Consider the following 7,799-nt stretch of genomic DNA (forward strand, 5'->3'; position numbering starts at 1 on the left):
AAGTCAAAATTTGTCCTTTCTTTGGGGAAAACTTGAAAACACATAAGTGTGTGTATGTGTGTGTGTGTGTGTGCGCGCGCGCGTGCATGGACAGGGTCTGTCTTAGCCTTCTGTCACAATCTGCCCTTGCTACCCTCAGCATGTTCATATATTTGCTCAACCCTCTTGTCAGGAGCCTGTACCTTGTCCATCCTGGAGCCATTCCTGGTCCCCTTGCCCTTCTAATCACCACCAGGACCTTCAGGACTGAGTCAGCCCCATTGGTCCCTACAGACCCTGCTGGAACCATCAATGAAGACAGAAAGGGGGTTCCGTGTCCCTGGCATAGAAGCAGAAGGCTTCTTCTGGGAGCCTGGTACCTTCTGAGGAGGTGGACCCAGGGCTAGTACTCTGCTTAGGAGGTGTGGCAGGAAGAAGGGCGAGTGCGGTAACTGAGGATGCCCAAGGCTCTGCCTGCCTCTCAGGACGGATGCTGAATCAAAACATGACAAGACGCCTGCGGAACTGATAGCAAATGGAGAGCTTGATTAAAAAAAAAAATCAAACAATTGTTACCTCAATGATTAAGCTATCTGGAGGGCCCAGCCATTTCCAAATAGCTGGCCAAATTTCTGATTATATCTGCACATGAAACAGGCTGCAATGAGACCTGATCCCACTGTGCCTTCCATTGTCAAGTGTATCACATCCGGGACAACTGCCATTAAGCAGACGTTTTTCCAAACGGGGATTACAGGTGCTTCCCCTCCAGTAAATTCAAGTTCTCAGAGCCGAGGCCGAGGAAGCACATGTGCTCTGTGCAGACCGAGGAGAACACTGGCCGCCAGTCAAAAGTCGTCAGGATGTCAGGCTCCAAGTGAAGCCCTGTGTCCCAAAATGACTCCGTCCGAATGAGAGAGCCCGGGCGAGGCGGAGCCTTCTTGAGTCCCTGAGCAGGTACAGTGGAGTTCTAAGAAACCTGTTGGAAATTAGGGAAATTAACACCAAAACAAATGAACAAAGAGGCCTAAGCTGGGCCTACCAACCCTGGCGACACTTCTGTACGTGTAAGGAGAAGTAGGATTCACTTGGGATTCAAATCAGCGAAGCCACCATCGTGGCCTAACCGTGTGTGCATCTGCTGCATTGGAGGTGACATCTGCTGGGCCGTGCATGCACGCATACATATATACATACATGCATGGATACATATATACATACATGCATGGATACAGACACGCATGCATACATACACACATAAACACACACACATCAGTCTCCCCAGTTAGTCACCCTCGATCTTTTTAAGGTTCCTTCCTAAAACCAGGAGCAGCAGCAAGAGCAGTGACCTTTATCTACTGCCCGGTGCCCTGTGTAGCTGTGTCTCCTCCTGGCATCAAGGGCTGAGGCCTTCAACCTATTGGTCCAAAAATGTTAAACTAGACAGGGCAAAGCACTGTACTAAGTATGTGGGGGCTGGAGTAACCGTTCAGTGGTTAAGAGCAATGGCTGCTCTTGCAGAAGACCGAATTCGACCCCCCAGAGCCCACAGGAAGGCCCGTCCGTCACTGCCTGTGACTCCAGTTCCAGAGGATCTGGCCTCCAAGAGCACCAGGCACACATGTGGATGCACATACTTACATACATGCAGGAAAAACTCACATACACAAAAAATGAAAACAAACAAGTCCTTAAATGCGTGGAAAAGACGGCAGAAACTCCTACAGTATTCTCTACGCCATGAGGAAGGACCCAGGGCTTTAAGAGCGACCCGGCCCTGACAACTCCTCTCCCTTGGATGAGGTGAGGCGAGATGAGGCGTTCTCCGAAGGGCCTCTGTCACCTCAGTGTGTTCTACAGTGTGAGGAGGCGACAGGAAGACTCGCTCCAGGCACATTGATCTTGGCTTTCTCAGGGACCACACGTGGAAGAAGTATATTCCCAACCGTAGCGACCGGACAGCCACAGAATTCTGGGACACTAGTGCAAAGCACACTCAAATGCCTGCTTCCTCCTTCCTGGGATGGCCAAGCCTGAAGGCGTCCTTAGGCAGACTTACCCCTTTCCCATATAACAAAAGTCATGCATGTTTGTTTAAAATGCTTAGAAAGTAGAGAATATTGTAGGGGAAAGATTGTGACGCTCACACTGTGTTCGCCGATTCTCCCCAAAGACACTTTGTTCCAGTTTACAAGCGTCTGTGTCTAACATAGAGCAACTGATACTGTAAGCCAGGTGCGACGGTGCCTGTCTGGGGTGAGACAGAGGAATGGAGAGTTCAAGGCCACCCTGGTTACACAATGAGCCCGTCTCACAAAGCCAAATGCTAATAATAATAACTAACCCTGTCCTGTGCCAGGCTGCCCAGCATCCGGTGAGGTACAATCCCACAATTATGTATCGGGTCTGTGGGCTTGTCTGAGCTCACCCTGGATTTTTGTTGTATATGTACACACACACATATGTGTGTGTGTGTGTATGGTATGTGTTCATGTGTGTGCATGCATGTAGAGGTAAGAAGACAACATAGATTAATACTCCTCGGGTGGCATCGACCTGATTTTGGTGGTTGCTGCTGGCTTTTTGTTTTGAGACAGGTCTCCCTTTGGCCTGGGACTCACCAACAGAACTCAGCACCTCAGGAGCCGCCTCTTGCTTCATCTCCAGCTCTGGGGTTACAAGTGCATGCTACTGTAGGAACCAGGCCCGACTGGGCTGCCTGCCTGTCTTGCTGTTTCATGTTCTGTTTCTAGCAGCTTCCATGTCTGTGTTTATCTTGGTTAGCTAGTCATGTTTACTGTTCTGAGAACGCACCCCTCCCTTCCTCAAGACTTTTCCTCTTGTGTGCAATCACCTCTTGAGGGATTTCATCTGGGAGGAGGAGTCCTGTTTTGCTGCCTATAAGAAGGCTTTTTGAAACTCTGGAGGGACCGGACAATAATAATAAACTGCTGCCACGGCTGCTGCTGTGGCTGCTGCTCTCTTAACACGAAGGACCCGCTGTGTTAGTGTGTGTGTGTGTGTGTGTGTGTGTGTGTGTGTGTGTGTGTATGAGTTAAATCCGCAGTCCCTCACCCTCAACTCAGTACTACGGTGGCTCGGGCGCCACATGCTACCATGCTCAACTCTCTTTTTCTTTTTCTTTTCCTTTTTTTTTTTTTCAAGACAAAGTTTTTCTGTGTAACAGCTCTGGCTGTCCTGGAACTTACTCTGTAGTCCAGGCTGGCCTTGAATTTATGGAGATCCACCTGTCTCGGCCTCCCAAGTGCTGGGATTAAAGGTGTGTGCCACGGCTCGGCGGTGGTGGCGCACGCCTTTAATCCTAGCACTTGGGAGGCCGAGGCTGGTGGATTGCTGTGAGTTCAAGGCCAGCCTGGACTACAAAGTGAGTCTAGGCCAGCTAAGGCTACACAGAGAAACCCAGTTTTGAAACACAAACAAAAGGCGTGTGCCACCACTGCCTGGCTTTTTTCATTTTTTAAATGTATATTTTATTTACTACAATTTATTCACATCACATCCTCCCTCTTATCTTCCTATTCCCACCCTCCCTCCCCCCCCCCTTTTTTTTTTTTTTTTTTTTTGGTTTTTTGAGACAGGGTTTCTCTGTTTAACAGCCTTGGCTGCCCTAGACTCACTTTGTAGACCAGGCTGACCTCCCATAGTAATCCGCCTGCCTCTGCCTCCCGAGGGCTGGGATCAAAGGCCACCAGCCGGCTTCATCCTGCTTTTCAGCGTGTTACACTGGAAGCAACTTTCAGTGGCACAGCCCATGTTTGGAAATGCAGTTTCTGAGGCAAGGCCACACTTCTGATTGGACAGTCGGTCCTCTTCCATCACCATTGGCCACACCCTCACTCGCTGCCACTCCACACCAGCAGTGGGTCCCACGTGGGACATGAGGGGGTCTGTCTGGTGTTCAATCCAATGGACGCTGTAACCCTGTCTGACTTAGGACCACCTTCCTCTCCTTCTCCAGTCTATACATGTGTGTTAGCTCCGACAGACCCAGTGTTATTCACAGGAACTCCTACCCTACGGACTTCCAGGACTGCCTAGCTTGACTCCCCTTCCTCCTGCTGCTGCTTGTACTTCTTAATTTCAGACTCCTAGCCATCTGGTCTTTGGTCCATATTTCAAAGGTGGGCCCTTCAGAGCTCTGTGTTGGGTCTGTGCCGGTGTTCCTCAGCTCTGGATGTGCCTGCAGGTTCTGCTGAGTAGGGCCCAGGAAGATGCTGCCTGTCTCCTGCCCAGCGGCTGCTCTCCAGGTGCTGGGTCTCTGACGGGGAATGATTGATCTTTCCACACACTGGCTGAGAAGAAACCTTACCTTTCCCCCATGTTGATAGCATCAGCAGCCCCCACACGGACTCTGCCATATCCCTTTCTGTTGAATTCTAAAAGCCTGGCACTGCAGACTTCCTCCCTGGTAGCACATAATAATCTAAACATCCTGTTGGATAGAAAAGACCCTGAAACTAACTCTGTTTTCCTACAAAGGTCCCCACCTCTAAGTATCTCGGAGCTGGTGAAGCTGGGCGTTGATGTCAGTGAGATGCCCTTTGTGGCGAGGTTTCCAGCTTCTCTCCAAGCTCCAGTGTGTCAGGTTGGCAACCAGTTTTTCCATGCACCAACCACGCTGTGTCTACCATGACTGTGCCGTGTGACTCTGTCGTCTGCAGCCCCTCGCTCTTGGCTGCATTACCTACTGACTCCTCCAGGGACAACACGGAGGCGGGAGAGGGCAGTGGAGCAGACCCACATACAATAGCAAGAGAATGACTCCCTTGTTAGTGGACATCTCTACAGTTCAAAAACAGCCGCCATATGTGTTAAATGTTGAATATGCAACACCCGCCATGCCAGTTGCCAAAGCTAAAGAGAAAGGAAATTTCAACTTTAAGAGCTGATGAGTCACAGACAATTAACAAACAGGTAGAAAACAGATGAGGACCATGACAGGGGCCCCAGGACAGCATGGCCACATAGAAATGCAGTCCTGTCAGTCTACACACACACACACACACACACACACACACACACACACACACACACACACACCGCACGCACGCACAACCTAACATGCATATGAGCACACAGCACTGCACTTGTGGGTAGTTCTTTTGTCTGCTTTATCATTTGTCTTGCTCTCAAGGTTTCTTCTGTGATAAATGTGTGTACTGTTTTCTAGTGAGGTGTTAAAGGCTTACACAGGTGCCTTCCATTTTCTTCAGATAACTGTAAGGTAGCAGGTGTAACCAAGCAGGCTCACTTGGTGCAGGTGTCTTGGGAGCATCTAGGGTCTGCAGCACTCATCAGCTGTTGGAGGTACAGGTGATGCTAGTTAAGGGAATGTTCCATGACACTGGCCACCTGTTAATCTTGTTCTGGGGCTCAGCTCAGCTCCAGGATTGCTGTGGAGTCCCAGTGGCTGGTGTGTGGCTCACGCTCAGTAACTATTTGTAGGGTGAGTGAGCCTGGCTCTCCCTGGCCCTCACTGAATATGTATGGACCAAGTTGGTGGAATCAGACAACTGAGGGGTTAAATTTCCATTGTGAAGGTAAAGCTGGGGGTGGTGGCACAGGTGGTGGTGCACGCCTTTAATCCCAGCACTTGGGAGGCAGAGGCAGGCAGATCGCTATGAGTTGGAGGCCAGCCTGGTCTACAGGTTAGCCAGGGCTGCGGTTCTTAAACATGCTGGAGTAGCAATGCAGGACACCACGTTTGTCCCCTTGTCCCCCGCATTCTACTATCCACCACCCAAGGAGCCAGGGTGGACGTGATGCTGGAAAAGGAAGCGGGAAGTGTTCCACGGGAAGTGTTCTATGGGAAGTGTGCCACGGCAGAAGGTAAGGGGAGCAGCCCCTCTCTGGCACAGGGAGCATCTGAGGTGACAGTGGTGACATCTCAGTCCGGCCACCTGGGAACCCAGAGGGAAAGCTCAGGGCTGTGACACTAAGCTGCACTATGTAGATGCATATACACTCCCAAGACCCCGTCCCACTGCCATGGAGGAACGGGGCTTCCCAAAGACATGCCTTTGTCCCAGTCCTTGGAAGAGTGGGTTTGTGTTATGTGGGCTCCCTGCGTCTACAGTTCTGGTCTCCACAGGGTTGAAGGGTCTGTTCTCTCAGTGTGGCTGAGATGATGCTGGGCCAGAGACAAAGAGGCAGAAACTATGACACCGGCCATTGGGATAGATAGGGTATTGGAGTTTAAGTATTTTTTAAAAAATGTGTATGTGTCTACATATAGGTATGTGAATGTGCATGCAAGTGCCATGGAGGCCAGATTCCCCAGAGCCGCTGGAATTACACGTGGTTGTCAGAAGCCAGGTGTGGTGGGGTAGGAACCAAATCCCAGCACTCGGGAGGCAGAGGTGGGCAGATCTCTGTGAGTTCAAGGCCAGTCAGAGCTATGTAGGGCCCCTGTCTCAACAAACAAACAAACGGTTGTCAGTCACCTCATGTGGGTACTGGGGACTGAGGTGGAAGGGCAGCAAGTCCTCTTTACCACTGCACATCTCTCCAGCTAATGGGCTTTATAATTCCTCAATGGGAAAAACAAACAAACAAACAAACAAACCCTGACATGACAAGATGTGTTATGCTCAAAGAAAGATGAACAAGGGTCAGTCACCCCTCCTTCATCAAAGCAGCTGGCAATGAGACACAGTCTTTGTTTTCACACGGTATGGTTATGACTTCAGGCTTTGTGTGTGTGTGTGTGTGTGTGTGTGTGTGTGTGTGTGTGTGTGTGTGTGTATATGTGTGTATGTACGTGTGTGTGTACCAGCAGCACATGCGTGGACGAGCAAAGAGAGAATTTGAGGGTGAAAGTGTCATTTCTCTTTTGTTGTACCAAAGTGTTTTATGTAAAGTCCGTGACTGGGGGGACTTGGAGGCCACAGTGTCCAGCATCTTAAATCTTACTCCCCATGTGTTGGCACCTCCCCTCCCCCCCTCCCCACCTTCCCCTTCCCCCTACCCTACCTTCCCCTCCCCGCCCCCACCTTCCCCTCCCCCTACCCTACCTTCCCCTTCTTTTTCTTGGCACCTTGGGAAAGGCATGCTTTCCTGGAGCAGTGTGGGTCCTGAGAGACAAACAGGTGAGCTCCTCACACTAAGCTGTTCCTTACAGCCCTTGCAGGCCACTCAGGAACTGTGTGCTCTAGGTGCAGTGAGGTCTCAAAGTGTCCCAAGCCCTTTGACCTCACCGAGTCCGCTGTTGGGACTGAGTGGCCAGAGCGGCAGCTCAGAGGCCTGCAGGATGCTGACTAGATGGCCTGGGAAGACAGCCCAGTTGATACCTGCTTAAAAGAGACCATCAGTAAATAGCTGACAAGCAAAAACCAGCTTTGTACACCTCCCCCGCAAAGCATCATGGGCGCTTACGTTCATGAGTCTGTTTGATCCTAACCACAGCCCTTTGAGAGGGGCGTTCGTCTGCTTGTTGCACAGGTGAGCTCACCGAGGCTCAGCAAGATTAAAGCTTCTGTCCAGGGTCTCAGGAAGAGCTGGGGCAGGCTCCCAATCTTCCTGTCTGGTTTTACTTTTATTGGGCACATTTACACTTGAGTAGACATTTTCTCATCCAAGAACATTCACAAATAATCCTGAAAAGCGACAATAAAAATGAAACTCGATCTTATGCTAGAAATTTTAATCAGGAGATCTGAACTAATATTTTTTCCTTCTGGGATTTTTTGGGAGGTGGGGTGGGGTTTGAGACAGGGTTTCTCTGTGTAGCCTTGGCTATCATGGACTCACTTTGTAGACCAGGCTGGCCTCAAACTCTCAGAGATCCTCCTGCCTCTGCC

The 7,799-nt window shown here is 50.4% G+C and overlaps 1 long non-coding RNA gene across 1 annotated transcript; it reads right to left on the reverse strand.

The window, feature by feature from the left end:
* Nucleotides 1–505: 505 nt before the first annotated feature.
* Nucleotides 506–7,217, reverse strand: LOC311601365. The gene is made up of 2 exons (XR_014780549.1): nucleotides 7,037–7,217; nucleotides 506–958 (listed from the first exon to the last, which is right to left on the reverse strand). It is a non-coding gene; the product is annotated as an uncharacterized lncRNA (long non-coding RNA).
* Nucleotides 7,218–7,799: the final 582 nt, after the last annotated feature.

Source organism: Acomys minous, assembly GCF_964271855.1.
Source record: "Acomys minous genome assembly, chromosome: 1".
Lineage (NCBI taxonomy): Eukaryota > Metazoa > Chordata > Mammalia > Rodentia > Muridae > Acomys > Acomys minous.